Source organism: Rana temporaria, chromosome 1, assembly GCF_905171775.1.
Source record: "Rana temporaria chromosome 1, aRanTem1.1, whole genome shotgun sequence".
Classification (NCBI taxonomy): domain Eukaryota; kingdom Metazoa; phylum Chordata; class Amphibia; order Anura; family Ranidae; genus Rana; species Rana temporaria.
Window position 1 is genome coordinate 193305430 of NC_053489.1, and position 20339 is coordinate 193325768.

The following is a 20339-nucleotide window of genomic DNA, read 5'->3' on the forward strand; positions in this document are numbered from 1 at the left end:
GATCTTCTACTTTGTTTCACCTTGTTTCAGGTCAGGGTGTGCCGAACTGCCCATGATTTTTCTTTTTTTTTTCCTCCTCCTGGGCTGCAGGGCTGGCGTTGTGTCTCCCCTCGGCCCCCTCTCACGGAGCGGAGCAGCACACCTCTACCAAAACAAAAAAAAACCTCCACCACTCAGCAGCCACTCAGCAGCCCGCATGCTTCAGGGAGGCAAGAAACCGCCGCTTAGTTAATGCCGCCGGGGGGGGGGATCTGATCCTCACTCCCCTCTGCAGCTCCCTGCTCGGCGCGCCGTTCTAGTGTGCCGTCCTATCACGGCCGCACACATCTCGGAGCATCCCGCATCCCGCCAGGGGCCAAGGAAGCCGCGCGTGAAGCACGCTACTCGGAGAGGTATGTGCTCCAGCCCGGGGGGGGTGAACGGCGGAGGGGGGGAGATGAGAGGCCGAGGGACGCCCTAGTAGAGGGCGCGGGGGGTCCGGCTCACAAGCATCGCCGGTCCCGGTCCCGGCGTGTGTTCAGAGCAGGGCTGAGGTGCGGGCGTCCTGTCTAGTCACTCCTCCACTCTGACCGCGCCATCTACAGACTCCTCCCTCCAAATGGGTTTGCTTTAAGAGCATATTAAATAAGGGTATTAGCCAGTGCATCCCATTGGAAAATAAATTTAAAAGGATGGGGAGATGGCAAAGGTATTGAATTTATTCTTCTCTTCAGTCTTCACTAAGAAATTAGGGGGGCATCATTAACCAAAACTGCAATGTTTGCCCTCATGACACATCACAGGAAGCACCTTTATGGCTAACAGGGGACATGATTAGAAATGGACTTGGGAAACTTAACATTATAAAATCACCGGGACCAGATTGCTTGCACCCGAGGGTACTTAGGGAACTCATTCAAGTAATTGCCAGACCATTGTTTCTAATTTTTACTGACAGTCTACTGACCAGAATGGTACCAGCTAATTGGAGAAAAGCCAATGTAGCACCAATATTTTAAAAAGGGCCAAAATACATACCAGGGAATTACAGACCAGTTAGCCTAACACCAATAGTATGCAAGCTCTTGGAGGGGATGATAAGGGACTATATACAAGATTTTAGTAATGAAAACAATGTCATTAGCAGTAATCATCATGGATTCATGAATAATCGTTCTTCCCAAACCAATCTATTAGCCTTCTGTGAGGAGATGAGCTGTCATCTAGATAAAGGAAGGCCCGTAGACGTGGTGTATCTGGACTTTGCAAAAGCATTTGACACAGTTCCCCATAAACGTTTACTGTATAAAGTAAGGTCTGGCTACAAGGGCGAGTTCAGAGGGTGGTGATAAATGGGTAATACTCGGAATGGTCAGGGGTGGGAAGTGGGGTGCCCTAGTGTTCTGTGCTGTGGCCAATCCTGTTTAATTTGTCCATAAACGACCTGGAGGATGGGGTAAACATTTCAATATCTATATTTGTGCACAATACTAAGCTAAGCAGGGCAATAACTTCTCCGCAGGATGTGGAAACCATGCAAGAAGATGTGAACAAATCAATGAGGTGGGCAACTACATGGTAAATGAGGTTTAATATACAAAAATTTTAAAAAGTGCATTTGGATGGCAAAAATATGATTGCAATCCACTCACTAGGGGGTGAACCTCTGGGGGGAATCTAGGATAGAAAAGGACCTAGGGGTCCTAGTAGATGAAAGGCTTGGCAATAGCATGCAATGCCAAGCTGATGCTAACAAAGCAAACAGAATGTTGGCATGCATTAAAAAGAGTATTAACTCCAGAGATAAAGCAATAATAAGACTCTGGTCCAGCCACACCAGGAGTGTGCTGTCCAGTTCTGGGCACCAGTCCTCAGAAAGGATGTACTGGAAATGGAGCAAGTACAAAAAAGGGCAACAAAGCTAATGAAGGGTCTGGAGGATATTAGTTATGAAGAAAGGTTGCGAGCACTGAACTTATTCTCTCTGGAGAAGAGATGCTTGAGAGGGGATATGATTTCAATTTACAAATACCATACTGGTGACCCCACAATAAGGATAAAACTTTTTCGTGGAAGGGAGTTTAATAAGACACGTGGCCACTCACTAAAGTTAGAAGAAAAGAGGTTTAACCTCCCTGGCATTATGATTCTGTCTGGAATTACGTACCAAAAGCGGTTCAATTATTTTGCAAGGAAATTTGGCGTTTTATACTGTAGGCCTGTAATTTTTAGAAATAACTCACTTAAATCTGACCAAGCAAGAGTCTTGTAGGCATCCCGGGTATGATTTTTTTTTTAAAACAAAATTATAAATTATAATATAATAAATAATTATAAATAATTATAACAAATAATAATATAATTATAATAAAAATTATTCAATAATGTAATCAACTCAAAATCACTGAAATTTGCAGTTGCAGAATTGTCGCTGTCATTATTATTATTTTTTATGACGAATTTCCCCGCAAATCGCTATCGCACATTTCTGCAAGTGATTGTAATTTATTATCGCTGTTTTCTAGCTGATCTAAAACCATTTTTGACATAAAGGGACACTTTTGGACAATCTACAGTTTTTAGGCAGAAAGAACATTTTTTATTATATAAAAGTACATGTAGGGCACTGGGCAGACCACTAGGGACAAGGGGGGGGTGTATTTTTTACATACAGTACTGTAATCTATAAGATTACAGTATACTGTATGTAAAGTGTTTGTTGACTTTTTTGAATTTGGCGCCGTTCTCCGTCCCCGTGCGTCGTAACATCGCAGGGAACGGAGATCGGCGGCACACGGACACTGTGAATCGAGCGAGGAGGACCCGCTCGCTCACACAGCGGGGTGGCATCGCTGGATCCAGGGACAAGGTGAGTAACTTGCCTGTGGATCCAGCGAAAGGTAAGCCGCGCCGCTGCACGTCCACCCCGAGCGTGACTCGGGGATACCGATCTTAGCATTGAGAACCAACCCCGAGTCACGCTCGGGGATACCGCCAGGGAGGTTAACCTTAAACTGCGTAGAGGGTTCTTTACTGTAAGAGCGGCAGTCGGTGGTCTCAGCGGGGGGCATCGATAGTTTAAAAAAACTATTAGATAAGCACCTGAATGACTGTAACATACAGGGATATACAATGTAATACTGACATATAATCACACACATATGGTAGACTTGATGGACTTGTGTCTTTTTTCATCCTTACCTACTATGTAACATAAAGACCCAGAAGAGGTCAATATCTGATAAAGAATTTCTATTGAAATTGAAAATCCCTTTAAACTATTTTACAGCTAATACAAGACATTATAATGCTGTATTCATAGAGACAAAACAGATCAAACAAAATTAACTAACAATTGCGTATTTATTTAATTATTTATATGCATCAGTTATAACATTTACATAGCAAATGTTTCACTGAACACAGACTATTAGCATTCACTAAAGCTGGCAATGCACTGATTTTTTTTTTCTTTTTGTTTAGCTTGAGATTCCTCAATCCACACTATACAGTACAGAAGAACGAATCTCCTGCTGCGACTATTATATTTTGACAGCTATCCCTGCCAACTGTTAAAGTGGTATTAATCCCAAAAGCACACATTGATTATATTGTAGCCTACCAATTCTAATGCCCTGTACACACCATCACTTTATGTGATGAAAAAAAACGACATTTTCTGTGAAGTAAAAAATGACGTTTTTGAAACTTCAATTTTCAAAGACGAAGTTGCCTACACACCATCGTTTTTCTCACAATGTTCTAGCAAAGCGAGGTTACGTTCCACCACGTTTTCCCATTGAAGCTTGCTTCATAAGTAGCTTCTGGGCATGCGCGGGTGTAAAAACGTCTTTTTAAACAACGTTTTTTGCTACACACGGTCAATTTCTGTGAAGTAAAAAACGACATTTTGAAAAACGACACATAAAATTGAAGCATGCTTCAATTTTTTTTGGTCGTTTTTTACAAGACATAAAACAACGTTTTCCCCCACACACGGTCAATTAAAGTGACGTTTTTAAAAACATAGTTTTTTTTCATCACATAAAGTGATGGTGTGTACGGGGCATTAGATGTGTTGGCTGCATTTGTTTTCATTTTTAGGCTTTCTTTGCTTTTTTTTTCCACCAGGTGATCTGGCCAGTAAGTCTGCTATTTGTCAAAAGAACAAGCTCTCTTGCAGATGTAGCAGTTACAGGGATGAGACAAACCATTTAGCCATAGGTGTGCACAAGGAGTGTGCCAGGTGTGCCTGGGCACACCCTAATCCTGGGGTTGGAAACCCATCAATCACGATTTACCCACTGATCGTGTATAGGTTACAGGTAAACCGCGACCTTCCGTTGTTGACACCCAGAACCTGGACAGGGGAGGCAGCGGGGGTGGAATCTAGTGGAACCGATCTGTATTTTCCTCCTCCAGCAGCTGAAAGTAGACTTCTTCACCTCTACCTCTCGCCAATATTCAGCTGCCACAGGAGGAAAGTATAGGGCATCGATGCCATTATATGACACCCCCGTCATCCCTCCTGTCCCTGTTTCTCTTCTTTTTGCTCCCCAGGTCACCCTGTGTGCTCTCTTGCTCCCCCCCCCCCGTAATGTTTCAGGATGGAGAGCAGGGAAGAGGCCGGTAAATATGTCACACACATATGTGTTGGATAGTCTGCGCACACCTATGCATTTAGCACTGACAGGGGTGCTTATAATGATCCGTTTTATTTATTTATGTAAAGTCTTTATCCCAAAAGACAAAAAAAACTGCTATAACGGCTTATAAAGTATTAGCTGGAATTAGGCTTCAATTTGTTAGTGTATCTAAATCTGCTAGTCATTCGAACACTCTTCCCTCAGATTAAAATGCTGCTATACAAAGGTGCTCCTTCATCCACAGTGGGGGCACTCTAATGCCCCGTACACACCATCACTTTATGTGATGAAAAAAAAATACGTTTTTAAAAACGTCACTTTAATTGACTGTGTGTGGGGGAAAACGTCATTTTATGTCATGTAAAAAACGACCAAAAAAAATTGAAGCATGCTTCAATTTTATGTGTCGTTTTTCAAAACGTCATTTTTTACTTCACAGAAATTGACCGTGTGTAGTAAAAAACGTCGTTTAAAACAACGTTTTTTCACCCGCGCATGCCCAGAAGCTACTTATGAAGCAAGCTTCAATGGAAAAAGTGGTGAGAACGTAACTTCACTTTGCAAGATCATTGTGAGAAAAACGATGGTGTGTAGGCAACTTCGTCTTTGAAAATTGAAGTTTCAAAAACGTCATTTTTTACTTCACAGAAAATGTCGTTTTTTTTCATCACATAAAGTGATGGTGTGTACGAGGCATTATACAGAAGGTGTGTTACTGGTCAGATCACCAGGTGAAAGCAGAGGGGAAAAAAGGATAAAAGATAAAACATATGCAGCCACCACATCTAAGGATTGGTGAACTGCAATATATTACACTTTTGGGTTTTTATAGTGCTTTAAAATACCCAAGCAGTGGCTGCATTTGATTGGATGCAGCTGCTTTTTGGTCAGCAGTTTTCCACCGGGCTCCTTCAATTTCTCAATTGAAGGATATCATGCAGGGCCACCCACTTAACAAATTTAGTCTGGTTTCTCAGGACCTGACTGAAATTCATAATGATAAAGTGTTTGTTACCCCAACACTTCATATTCCTGATATGTGCCTGCTGTACCATGTATTTGTATGAGAAAGTATCCCGTTCTCTTTTTCGTGCTTACGTGAAATCCCTGGTGTTCCTGCTTTCCTAAAAACTGACCACACTAAGCAGGAGAGCACAGTTCTCTAGATACGCTTGGAACTCTGTGTACACTCCTCCAATGATCAGACTTCTCCTGACACGCCCCTGCTGCACATCTTTTCACTGGGAAGCTCAGTGTACTGTTGCTTCTCCTCCCCAAAGTTCGTATGCAGCTGAGAACAAAGGGAATGTGATCACTTATAAAAAAAGGTAAAAAATATATTTATAATGTTTTTTTTATATCTATACAAAATGTTTTGCCCTTCATTTCTATTTTAAACTGAATGGGTTGTTATACAAGGTGATCGTTTACAATCATTTTAAGCTTCTGGAGTGTCTCGAAATTTGGAAGGTACAGTGTAATCAAAAACTGAAGATTCAATGTTTTGAGCACCGTATTTTCCGGCGTATAAGACGACTTTTTGGATGAAAAAAAATGCATCCAAAGTCGGGGGTCGTCTTATACGCCGGTGACAGTCTCCGTCTGCTGCGAGCGTCCATGATTTGAAAGCCGCGCCTCTCCTCAGACTGTCCTGTGATAGGCGGAACACAAATTTTCCCAGCAGCGCCTCTGTTCTGTGTTCCTCCTATCACGGATGCCTTCTCATCCTCGGACGAGAGGACGTCCGTGATAGGCGGAACACTGAACAGAGGCCCTGCTAGGAAAATTTGTGTTCCGCCTATCACAGGACAGTCTGAGGAGAAGGCGCGGCTTTCAAATCATGGACGCTCGCAGCAGACGGAGACTGAAATCTGCAAAACGTGAGTGATGGCACAGTGGGGGGAAAGTGATGGCACAGTGGGGGCAAGTGATGGCACAGTGGGGGGAAAGTGATGGCACAGTGGGGGCAAGTGATGGCATAGTGGGGGCAAGTGATGGCACAGTGGGGGGCAAGTGATGGCACAGTGGGGGCAAGTGATGGCACCAGGGCCATCTTTAATATGGTTTGGGCCCTGGGCAAACATTTTTTTTGGGCCCCCCTCCAGCTTATTTTGGGCCTGGCTGGTTCACATGTATGTGTTTTGGCGGCCCTTATTTGTGCAGGCACAGCAGCCCATTGATTTGAATGGGCTGCCATGCCTTCGTATATATAAAAAATAAAAGAAATAAAGAAATATATTAAAAAAGTTTTTTTTTATAAAAAAAAACGGGGGTTGTCATCCGGGGGCCCTGGGGAACTATGGGCCCCTGGGGACCTCCAGACCTCTTAAAAAAAATGGCCCTTTAATAAAAAATAAAATAAAAATATATAAAAAAAAAAAAAATGTATTTAAAAATAAATAAAAAAGGGAGGTTGCCATCTGGGGCTCTGGGGGCCTCCAGGCCCCTGGGGACCCCTAAAAAAAATTGGCCCTTTAATAAAAAATAAAAATATATTAAAAAAAAATAAAAAAATGTATTTAAAAATAAATAAAAAAAAGGGGGGTTTCTATCTGGGGCCCCTGGGGACCTCCAGACCAAAGGGGGTTGCTTTGGGCCCCCAACAGCAGCTGCCCCTGTTTGTCCTATGGTAAGACGGCCCTGGATGGCACAGTGGGGACAAGTGATGGCACAGTGGGGGCAAGTGATGGCACAGTGGGGGGCAAGTGATTGCACAGTGGGGGGCAAGTGATGGCACAGTGGGGTCATGTAATGTAATGGCACAGTGAGGCATGTAATGTAATGAAATGGCACAGTGAGATTTGAAAAAAGCCTGTTTCTGTCAGCGGTTGTTTCTGTCAGCGGTTGTTCCGGCTACCCCTCAGCTTCCAGAAAGACTAGTAGGAAGGGGGTAGTCTTATATGGCGAGTATAGTGCAAAACCAACATTTTTCCTGGAAAATTAGGGGGTCGTCTTATACGGCCCAGTCGTCTTATACGCCGGCAAATATGGTACCAAAAAAAGTCAGAACTGTACTGAGTGGACTTGCAGATGGATCTGAAGGGGTAAGTCCTGACCATTGAAATCAACAGCCTGCAGCCTGGGATATGGCTGTGAGTCAAAATCATTTTAGAAGTACTGGATAATACTCAAAATGACAATTCTATGAAGTGTTAATTTTCTTGTCATTTTTAATTGTATTGCTGTGTGTTAATATTCACTAGCACCCAAAAGGAATCTGTGTGGATTATTTGTTAAGTGCATTACATAACAGCGTAGTCAAGCTATTTTTATAACCAGGATTACAATACAAGAATGAACACTGTAAAGTTACAAGGTAAAAACAGAGACGTATTTTCATTTAATAAAACAGACAATCCTTGCTTTGTATAAAAGCACATACATTGTATCTGCAAATCAATTTTATAGATTGCGTTTCTTTATAAATGTAACAGGGCATTTACCCATAAAAGAAGCTGAAAATGTGTCAGGAAGGCCTGTATACAATTTATAGTGAGTGCTTTTCGTTTTAGTTTTTATGCTCCTCAGAAAACACAGTGAAATGCTTCCTCATTATATCTTCACAAGAATCAATATGGAGGAAAAATGAGGTAAGAGTCCATCCATAGGATGTGGCCCCTGGTTCAATGTTTCACTTGGCTAGGCTATCCCATGGAGATGCATAGGAATAAATATTAAACACTTTCTCCTGCAATGTTCCATCACTGTCGCCATCGTCAATATTCATCCTTCCCCTATGCATGTAATATATTGGAATGTCAATATCGCCTTGTTGTATGAAATATATAAACAACCTAAATATGGTGCTCTGTCTGATAAAACTGCAGTTTAGCTGATAAATAGTCTGTTAACAAATACAATGTGACTTTTTATAAAGTCTTGTCCTTTGGATCATATAAACGAATCCATAGGCATGTGTAAGAAAAATGAGCAGCATAATTGCTTAATGATAAGCCCCGTCCTTGTTCTAGAGTTATGATTCTATGATATTCTATGTAGTACTTAAATATTTACCAAGTACCCCTGGTGTGTGTCATTTTAAGTCAGGTAACTCGTACAGTTTGTACATTCATTGCCGCAAGTGATTTCTGAGCAATTCATAATTATTATAAAACAATTAGTTCCAGTTTGTTTTGTATCATGTTTAGAACTAATTAACCTTCCAGACTGGTTTGTAGAATTGAAAGTATTACTAAACCCAGGACGCTGCATTTACTAATATGTGGTCTCCCATAGTACACAGAACATGGAAATGCAACTATTTGTGTAAATATAAACTGCTAAATACCTTTTCTCATCCGCAATATATAGCAGTCTTGTTACTTCGAACAGTGTCTGCTTAAAGCTTGTAATCGTTTTCATTCCCCCCTGACTCTCTGTCTGGACAGTGCTAATTGGCCCTGTGCTGATCACATGCGCTCCTAATGCTCTATTGTATCACAAGATGGATTGGGGACAGTGGAAGAAGGGGAGGATCAGAGAGTCAGGATCACACAGCCTTTATACACGGTGCAGAGGATTAACCCCTTAGGTTCCACAGTGAGTATAACAAGCATGCTTTATTGTATATACACACTGATTTTACTGTTGTGGGTTTAGTAGCACTTTAATATGGTGAGCAGAGTCCCCCCCCCCCACAAACCTAAGTGAGGCTCCTTAATGGGGGCACGGACAGCATTAAAAACGTGCAGGTGTTCTGCGGACTCTTTGTGCTTTGTCTGGAACTATAGGAGGCATAGAATACCCTGCACGGTCCTGACGGCATCCGGCTCCAACTGGGGATTGGCGTTTCCTGACTTAATAAAATACTACCAAGCAGCTCACCTGTGCGACGTGACCTCCTGGTTTCCCCAATGATCTTACAACAAGTGGACAGAAATTGAAAAGATATGGTTTGCATCCACGCACCCGAACAGCTTGCTCTGGAATAGGAACGCAGAGGTGGACTCGGGCCAGCTTTTGGGACCTATAGGATGCCTGCTGGTCTCACACATCAGATGTCTTCGCCCTGGACGACACAGGATTTATTCCACTTTGGCCACTTGGTGGACCCTAGATCACGCAAGATGCTCTCGTTCACTGAACTCCAAAAAAAATCGATCTACCTCGCCAGGTGTTTTATGGGTAATTGCAAATATGACACTATGCACAATCTTTCGCCCCGAATCTCCAATTTTCTGCGCCAACCCCCTGTGAGAGACTGGTGTTAGAGGGATCTGCACGCCGAGGTTTGATCTCAGGCATATATCGGCTGCTAAACTCTGAGGCCCCGTACACACGACCGAACATGGCCGATGAAAACGGTCCGCGGACCAGTTTCAGCGGACATGTTCGGTTGTGTGTACGAGGCCTCACTCTATCCCCACCCAGGGGAAACATGCATATATACTTCGCTGGGAAAAGGTACTAGGAGAGGAGATCCCGGAGGCGACATGGCAGACGATCTGGTCTCAGGCCGCAAAAAGCTCTTTTTGCACGCTCTACAAGGAGAGCGCTTATAACATTTTCTACCTTTGGTACCTGACACCAGATGTTTTCCACGCTATCTATCCCGCCATCTCGGATAGGTGTTGGCACTGTCAGGGAGCCCTATATCACATCTACTGGACCTGCCCCAAGATAGTGCCTTTTTGGACAGAAACGCATCTTTTATTGTCCCGCCTTTTGGGAGTAGCGGTTTCCAAGAGCCCGAAATGATTTCTCTTAGGAGTCTCACCCCTGCAGATTCCCAGATGTTACAAAAAATTGCTTAGACATGTCCTGACGGCTGCAAGATGCCTGGTTGCTCTCCATTGGAAACGACAATCCCCACCCTTCCAGGCAGAGCTGTATATTAGAATAAAAGATATAGAGTTGAAAAGAGTTGATGGAAAAAATGACAGCCAGATTAAAGGACATACTGGAAAGGCATGACAAGCTCTGGGAGGTGTGGCATTGGCAAAAGGATCTGCCCTGAGCTGATGGTTCCCTATCTTCCCCCCTCCTACCTCACCGCCCCCCATCTCTCTCTCTCTTTTCTGCAGTTTTCTTTCTCTCCTTTCTCTAATTATTCCCTCTCTCTGTTCTTGTTTTCCTTTTGTTTTGGGCTTTGTTGTGGTTTATAGCAGACCCTATGTGATAATTATCAGTTTCTATATGGAGTCAGCAAAGACCCCCTACTGTCTGTTTCATGGTTTACTGTTATCTGCTATACACTGGCTCTATTGCTGTTATGCTGAAGTTTATATATCACAGTGTCAACTTCCTGTCTTTTTACCCGCTGGTATGATTAATTAAAAAAAAATATGTTATTTGGGGAAAAAAACCTTACAGGTGTTCTAATCCATCTCCATTCTATCCAAAACTTTAGAAAAACGGTTTTGCCTTTAGTTATACTTTAAGATGGGTAAACAGAACTACTTACAGATAAAAGAACTGAGGAAAACAGTTTAGGAGGACTGCAGCTTTATGTAGGCAGGAATACTATGGTACAGTAAGTGTATCGCTAATATTTCAAGTGGATTTCATAGATTTTGGAGGATACTGTTTGGGCGCAATTAACATTTCTAAATGTTTCCTATAGAAAATCTTCAAGTTTTGAGTACAGGTGTACTTCAGTGTGTTTTGTATTGAACTTATAGATACAGTTATAAAGTAACTAGAAGTGGGTAAACCAAGGATAATCTGTTGCTAATGGTAACCAATCAGATTAGACTTTCTATTCTCAAACAATACACTGAAAGAACTTGTTTTCAGACCTTGAAGCAAGCTGAGTACTAATAAAATAAATGAGAAGAAGAAGAAATCCATGACATACCACACATCTTATGAATAAAAAGTAAAATGCAGGCACGGAGTAATACTGTCTTTTTCAGCAGAGAGCAGATATTGCTATGCACACTCCATTTTAAATGGGACCCTCAGGCCTTGTACAGACGATCAAACATGTCCAATGAAAACGGTCCACGGACCGTTTTCATCGGACATGTCCGCTCAGAGATTTTGGTCTGATGGTTGTACACACCATCAAACCAAAATCCCTGCAGACAGACAGCGCGGTGACGTGGCGGTGACGCCGCCACGTCCGCAAACCCGGAAGTTCAATGCTTCCACGCATGCGTCGAATCACTTCGACGCCATGCGCGGGTTCTCGGGCCAGCGGACATGTCCGATGAGTCGTACTGACCATCGGACATGTCCGACGGACAGGCTTCCAGCAGACAAGTTTCTTAGCATGCAAGAAACTTTTGTCCGCTAGGCCGAAAAATTGTCCGGTTGGCCCTACACACGACCAAACATGTCCGCGGACCAGTTTCAGCAGACATGTTCGGTCGTGTGTACGAGGCCTCAATATCCAGGCGTATCAACATATGCTGTGAAAATATACACAGACTTGAGCTCCAATCTAGATATTTTGCTTTGCCTGTGATGATGTCTGCAACATTTTACATTTGTAGCAAATGACAAAGTGAGAGTCTGCAGCAGGGGCCGATTTGTGGCAGAGAACCAAGAACTGCATAAGCAGCTGGATATACATTATTTTGTTATCTCTGAGCTGATATCCCAGTCCAGAAGTAGATGGTAAAACTTGATGATTCTTGAAAAAAGATGTTCCATCCTTCTGAAGAGAAAGTAAGATGAAGGTCAACTTGTCCATACCAAGCACATAATATTTCCTCCCCCATGTGCCTCTTCCCCTGACTTCGCTGTCAAGATTGATGGCACAACCATCAACTCACTCCCACCTGCCAGAGAGCTAGGTGTTATCTTGGATTTTGGACTCTCATTTCGGCCCCACATCCAATCACTCTCTAAAGCTTGCTGCCTCAACCTCCCAGGTTATCTTCTACTGCAACTCCCTCCTTGTTGGCTTACCTTTAAATAGGCTATCCCTGTCCTGTCAGGTCACCTGTGGCCAGATGACAGATGCACCCTGTTGGAGTCATGAGTGCACCACAAGGTAGTGAACCCTACGGCAGACTGCTGTGGATGGACCACTGAGTGGATATGGAGGACAGGTCCACTGGAGCACAAACAGGGATCCCACAGGAAGCTTGAACCCAAGATTCCCCAGGGCGCAGAGTCTCAGATCCAGCTGGTATTCACCAGAGCCTCTAGTGGTGAATTTGGCCTTAGCTGCAACTGAATCCAGGTCGTGGCCCCCAGAGTCTCCTAGGTCATGCTCCGTAGGGAGAGAGGGGCAGCAGCCACTCAGGACACAAGAGATAGTGAAGGGTTAAGCCAAGGTCAGGGCGACAAGCAGATAAGGATAAACAAGGGATAGGCCAAGGGTCAGGGTCACAGGCAAACAGGAATAGTCAGGGACAAGCCAAGATCGGTACACAGAGATAAACGTAGCACGGCAAGCAGGAACACAATGCTTAACAAACAACGTTGATTAGCAAGGCAGACCTGCAGTGCACTGGTTAATATAGAGTTCCTGGGATGGCCTGGGGTGGAGCCATACAGGGAGGAGAGATGATAAAAGCAGCCAGATAAGAGAGTCTGGCCTCTAAAGTGAACACATGGAGAGAAAGGTAAGCTGCCAGACATTACTGCGTATGATGTATCCATAACAATCTCCCTTCAGTCAATCACGAATGCTGCTGCCAGACTCATCCACCTTACAAACCGCTCATCGTCTGCTACCCTCCTCTACCAATCCCTCCATTGACTGCCACTCACCCAGCAAAATAAATTCAAAATACTAACAGTAACTTACAAAGCCATTGACAACTCTGCCCCCAGCTACATCACTAGCCTAGTCTCGAAATACTAACCAAATCGTTCTCTTCGGTCCTCCCAAGACCTCCTGCTCTCTAGCTCCCTCATCACTTCCTCCCATACTCACCTCCAGGACTTCTCTCAAGCCTCTCCCATCCTTTGGAATTCCCTACCCCAATCTGTCGAACTTTCTCCAGCTCTATCCACTTTTGGGCAATCCCTGAAAACGTGTCTCTTCAGAGAAGCCTATCCTGTCTCCGCCTAACAACTGTACTTTCATTTTCTTCATCAGCTCATCCCCTACAGTTATTACCTTTTGTATCACTTGACCCTTCCTCTTAGATTGTAAGCTCTATTGAGCAGGACTCTCTAAATCCTCCTGTATTGAATTGTATTGAAACTAGACTGCTTGTCCTAACGTTGTAAAGCGCTGTGCAAACTGTTGGCGCAATATAAATTCTGTATAATAATAATAACAACAAATACTAATGTTACTAGCTTTACACTTGCACATTATTTAGAACATTTGCAGGTAATCGTTTTTTTGCATAGCTACATTAGGCCAGCTTAGACTAATGTAAGTATGCATATGCCATATCTGTGGGACAGCCATGGACATGGAAATTCACTTTGATAGTCTTGATTAAAGTCTTTACTGTAGTCTTTACTACAGAGATCGCCATTGTCTTTCAGGTAAGGTTCTGAGCAGCTACCCAGCTGCATGCTTAGCAGATTCAGAGAATGCCTTGTATTCATTGAGAAAAATGTAAAGGCGTCTGTGAATGGTGCTGTACATACAATACATGCATACTTCCCAATGTTTTGCCTCTTATAATGCTACAATTACAAAATAAGACCAGTCCTTCTTGCCTGTGAACTACAGTATGTGCTGACAACACTGCCTCTGCTTCACTAAAATGCCAAGCATCAACCCTTAAAAACTTCAATAGGGGATAGCTCAGTCAAGCCATATAAAACTGTTTAGGATTTTAGATACTGTCTTGTACATTAGCCCTGAAAGGTATGAGTTCTTTTTCCAAAAAAAAAATGGCTGTATTTTATGCTCTTAACCATTAAATGTTTCAAAAAGTCCTTCACGTGAGATGAAATTTTGTACCAGGCACTATTCAGTACACATCCAATAATTTACTGTCTGGCGAGTGCTTCCTTTGACACTATCAAAAGGTCCTCCTATGCTATATTTAAACCAGGAATCTGCTTCTTTGAAGGCAAATGACTTTATGTTCTATCGGTCCAGGGCTTTTGCACACACATCAGGTACCTTTGGAAATTGTGTCTGTTGCCAGACCTGACCCAAAGTTTCCATGTTATTAGGTTATCATCTTATGCTTATGAGTGCCTTAATTCAGTGACAGGGTTTTATGCGGGTGGGAGTTATTTGTTGGAGGTTGGTTTCATCTTTAGTAAGGGTTAAGTAAAACTTACAGATAGGCAGTGGGATGTGAGAACTATATTTCATGCCCATCCATATGTTCTCCAAAATACACTTGCTGAATGCTAAGAAAAAACTGTTTATGCTGGCTCTTATTCCGATTGCTTTGCTCATTGTTCCAGCTATTAGTCACAAACTCTCCATAGCTGGATGATTCAGTAATATATTTTAGAGTCTGGTGGAGTTTAATTAAATTTAGTAATGAGTCAATGTGTGCGATTGGTGAAGTGAAGACAGGAAGAAAAATGCTCTCTAGCAATTTTACAGTATACCAGTGTGAAGTAAATAGTTCACATGGTCCTGTAAGGTTTGTCTTTTATTCTTTGTAACCTTTTCTTAATGATAAATTAGTTTTCTTCAGCTTATGCTACCATCTAACGTATGTAATTATTTTCACATATAGAACAGGAGTCAGATTGCCTCTACAAACAAGAAACTTGTAGACATAATAAATCAGAAAACTTTGCTTTTGCGGATATGAAAATTGATTTCCTAAAACTTACAAGAGTTTTGTTTTTTAATAAGGCCAAGCAATCTTCTCTATGTATGACGTTGATGTCTTTTTAACCTTTTTAGCATCTATTTATTTATCAATACATTATTTGAAATACTGTTTGGATGCAAGTCCTCGCTACTGGGGCCATACACACCAAATTGCCTCTTAATGAACCAATTATTTTTGTTGCATCCACACCAATTTTCTAAGGCAGTATTTATAGACATGGATCTAATTTATGCAGGATGTGTTTTTCTGTTTTCTAGAATGATGTATGAAGTGATCCAAAGCAAAGTATCTTTATTGCAAGAGCCAGTTTTCTGCATTGCCAAAATAGGCCATGGTCTTGGGCAGCAAGGGGTGGCACAGTCACCCACATTGCTTATGTAGCACCCTCCTAGATAGGTGCTAGGAATTAGTTAAGTTAGATTTAGGATGTGTGTTTTTGATAGGTACATTTAGTTGCCACACTGTAGTCAGTGGGCTGTATTGGTTTGTTAAGTAAAAGCATAGTCTGCTCACTGTACTCAGTGAAGCTGTAATCTGCTAGTCAGGTCTGGACAGTGCATTTAGCTGCTGCCAATCTGGTCTATAGCGTCCTCTGTATCCAGAGTAAACGTAGACGTTTCCAGATGATAGGTGTGGAGCTATGCAGATGGCAGCATGAATATTGATACAGCCCTGGCCTATCCCCGAGAAGTAGGCTCTGATGGCATGCTGGGTAACTGTATAGATTCAGTGAGCACACTAAGCTCAGGGTCTTTTCCCAGAGTAGATTGGTCCAGCCTGGGGGGCATGCTGCCCTCCCAGGTGGAAGTTGCTGTTGGTGATGCATTAGGTGGTCGTCATAAGGGCTTATTTACTGAGACCCTGGTGCTAAAGAAAGCTGACTGATGGGAGGCTGTCCGCAGATGACCTAGTCTGGTATCACCAGATTAAGGCATTGCTTGGAAGTTGGAATGAGGCAACCAGCTGTTCCGTAGGCCTTGTGTGAGCACTGGTGTTAGAGAAAGTCAGCTGTGGGTTTATTTAAAGGGACACTGGCTGGTGTCCTGAATAGCTTTGTCAATATATTCTTCCATTTTTAAAAAGAAGCAAGTGACCTGTTGGAAACCATAAATACTTTGACCATGCCTCCATCCCTTTTGTAGTAAAAAATAAAAGAAATGGGCCATGGGACTTTAAGTGAGGCATGGACGGGCGTATAGAATTGTTTAGAATGTCAGGGGTAGGTTAACTGCCACAGTCCCTTCAGGGAAATCTCTGTGGCCAAAAAGAATTGCTGAGTAATCAATCCGAAAAATGAAAATATAAGAGTCAAATATAAAATTCATAATGTAATATGTATAATAATATATAATACAAAGATCATGCAGACAAAGGCATAATACATGTAGTAATAATCACATTGGCATATTTAATATTCAAAATCCAGGACATGACTAATAAAAGCAATCACAATAAATTGACATACAGATACAGTGAACATGATTATCCAAAAAAATATGTAAAAGAGTTTGATGAAATACATGATTGGGCAAGCTTATCTTGGCATCCCTGAGCATAGACTCAACGCGTTTCTTGGCGTTTAAAGCCAGTCATCAGGAGTGGGGTGCGTAAAAATTATCTATAAAAAGAGAAATAGATGAACAGACAAGTAAGTCAATGCGGTCTGAATAGTTAGGTTATAGTTGCAACAAAACCGAGTCAGATGGTATGATACATTACCTATAGCAAAGCCCAAAAGGGGTAGCCCAAGCGTTCCAAAAAGTGGAATGGGATGGTGGTCCTGGATAAACTGTCTCCCCGGGGGTTGAGGCGGGGATGGATCCCCCACAATCCAAGGACTCTCCAATCATGAGGAGAGCCAAGGATCGGATGGAGTGGGACATCAGCCAAGGAAAATACCGGACAGCCACAACACAATGCCAAACGGTGAGGTGGGCACACATGGGACACACATACAGGTGCTGGTAAAAGAAAAAAAAAAGTGTTAATGAGAAAAAAAGGTGAATAGGGGGGGGGGAGAATTAAATGGGCCGCGTGAGTGCCCGTGGTCAAGTGAGTGTGGAAATTATGCCAAAAAGATTGTAGTGGGGCAGGTGAATAAATGAATGGAGATCCAGTGTATTGCCCAGCAATGGTGGGAATATTGGTGGGAAAGAAATGGGTGTAAAAGAGAGAATGTGTGTGCTAAAGGGAAGGGAAGGCATGTGTGCAGTCGTGTGGTATGGGTCCTAATGTAGAAAAAGAAAAAACAAAAGAGGGAGGGCGCACCGACCTAGTGCATTATCATAAGAGATTTTTATTTTAGTAAAAACAAGTAAATTATACTCACAAACGAGAGTTTGAATACAGCTTTGTCAATTAATCAGACCAGTCTTCTTGGTCCCTGCCAGCAAGACTTGATGATACCGAGGATTCAATGGTACCCTTTAGCTGCGTAACGGCTAACGTTTCTGGGGCGCACCCCTTTCCTCAGAGCCTGAGAGGTCAACGTACAAGCATTACGCCGATGCACCCCGCCCCCATTGCCAAAAGGGGATGGGCGGAGGAGGAGGAGCTGGGCGCATCGCAAACCCCGGGGAAGAGAGACCACAGGACAAACAAACCCACAATTCACAAGGGTTGGGCAGGCCAAGAGTGTATGTAACAAATCTAAACAAAATCACGGCTGCAAATTAAAAATCAAAAAATGGAGACACATATTGCAATGATCACCTACTGTCAAAGACGAATATGAAACAAGGATAAGGTCATATAGGGTAAAGAACAATGGGAAAGGATGCCAACATGTATATAGTCTCAGAGATCGTTGGCTGAGAATGAACGATCATATAAAGAATTGGGTCCAGCAGATCACCAAGAGAGACGGGTGTCTTCCATCCAGGACCACAATCCCATTTGTCAAGTTTCTGATGTGAGGCCGAGTGGCAGAGAGGGCGCCCCTTGCGGCTAAGTGCATCGCTCCCCTGGGAGTGATACAGGGGATACGGTGCCCAAAGGTGCACGGGTTGCCAGTAGTGCTGCAACAGGCTGGTAAGCAGAATGTAGCTAGGGTGCGCTGGGTAGTGATGTCAGTAGCCGTGCAAGAAGAAGTCCTGAGTAGGCGTGTGCAGGATAAACCAGGAGCAGGGTTCACAGCCAGGCCAGAGGTCATATACCAGGAGACAGTCCAAGAGGGACTGGACTGTGACAGTTAACCTACCCTTGATATCCTAAACAATTCTTTTTTTTTTTTCATTCAATTTTAAGTTTATTTTCAATAAAAGTACATACATTTGTATTATATCAGCAGTATACAAATCAATAATATACAGAAAACAGTAAAGCAAGTACATTACTTCACATATTAGACATTCCTGTCATAGTAACTGTCCATCACATCTATCCAATTCTCATGTCCTTCACCATACGGTGAGATTAAGACAGTTCATATAAGCAACGGAGAAAAATTAGGTGTAACTAATAATATATAATTAAATAAAATAACAATTTAATATGCTATATGATCCCTTAGGGCTATCATTACCACACAATAAATTATATATAAGAAAAAAAAAAAAAAATCCCCATGTGTGTACTAGACCTAAGTTCACGGAACAAATAAAGGATAGGATTTCTGGAGAACAATAACCTCTCCGACACCCCCAACGGGAACTGCCTGTGTCCAAGAGATCAAGCAACCCCTTCAATCCCCCCTCCCTCCCTCTAATAGTTTTTATTAAAACCCACCGGTTTCTATAATCATATATTCTCTAAACCCTCCTCAAACCTAATATCCCCAAAAATTTGGTGTAATCCTTTAAAAACCTAAACATAGGTAAATACAAATGTTTATAATATATTCTTTTTTTTTTCTTACCTAAACATAACACCCTGAGAATGAGAAATAGTGAGTATTCTATCCTCATAGATAAGACAACGAGAAATAAACACAGAAAAATCAAAGAAAGGAAGAGAAAAGAGAAAAAGAAAAAGATATGGCAGCCTGCCTGCCAATGAACACCATCATCTTCAGGATATAAATGTCTTCACAGCCTTCACGGGGTAAAAGATATTCCCATAAATTGCATCCAAGGTTCCCATATCCTAAACAATTCTATACGCCCGTCCATGCCTCACTTAAAATCTCATGGCCCATTTATTTTATTTAATATATTCTTCCACTTAAAGGGACTCTTGTGGCTCTAAGAAAGGAATTTACTGTTTACTACTATAACTACTACTAGTACTACTATCTTAAAGCCAAAGTCTACTGTTTGCCACAAGCACAGACTTTATTATAGCTTGTCCTGAAGTATACCTAAGTCCTCAAGTGTACATAATTCTTTTTGTGGAGTATCACACCTACTTCCCTCAAACCTATCCCAAGTTCTCTAAAAATAAAAACAACAAAAACAATACCCCTAGACTGGTCATTAAAGAAACGTGCAAATGAGCCTATGTGCCTGGCTGTCGGGCAAAGCCTGTGGGGAAGTCCTCGACAGTTATCTTCCGGCTCCTATGGGAGCCTACTTACTCAGTAGCATATCACTGTGTCTGTAAAAAAGTTCCAGACTGCCACCCTGTCTACAAGTGAGCAATCTGTCTTTGTCCTCATTGCTGCTGTCCCTACACAGTTTGTTTTGGCCAAACAGGGCCGAACAGGGCCAACTCATTCTAGCTCCATACACCCAGGGCCGGATTAACAATGGGGCTGATGGAGCTGCAGCTCCAGGCCCCTTTCTCAAGATAGGACCATTTGCCCAAAAAAAAAAAAAAAAAAAAAATGTTTTTTTTTTTAAGAATTTTTTTTTTTTTTAAGATCGAATTTGGGGGGTTGTAATAGGGCTTATAATAATTATTTGTATATTACTCATGGTAATTAACCCCTTGCCACCCAGGAAAATTCTGACACTTCTCTACTACATGAAAAATCATCATTTGTTTTTGCTAGAAAATTACTCTATGGTGGTCTTTGCACTTTTTATGTTGCACGGTATAGAGCTGCACGATTCTGGCTAAAATGAGAATTGCAATTTTTTTGCTTAGAAGATAGATCACGATTCTCTCACGATTG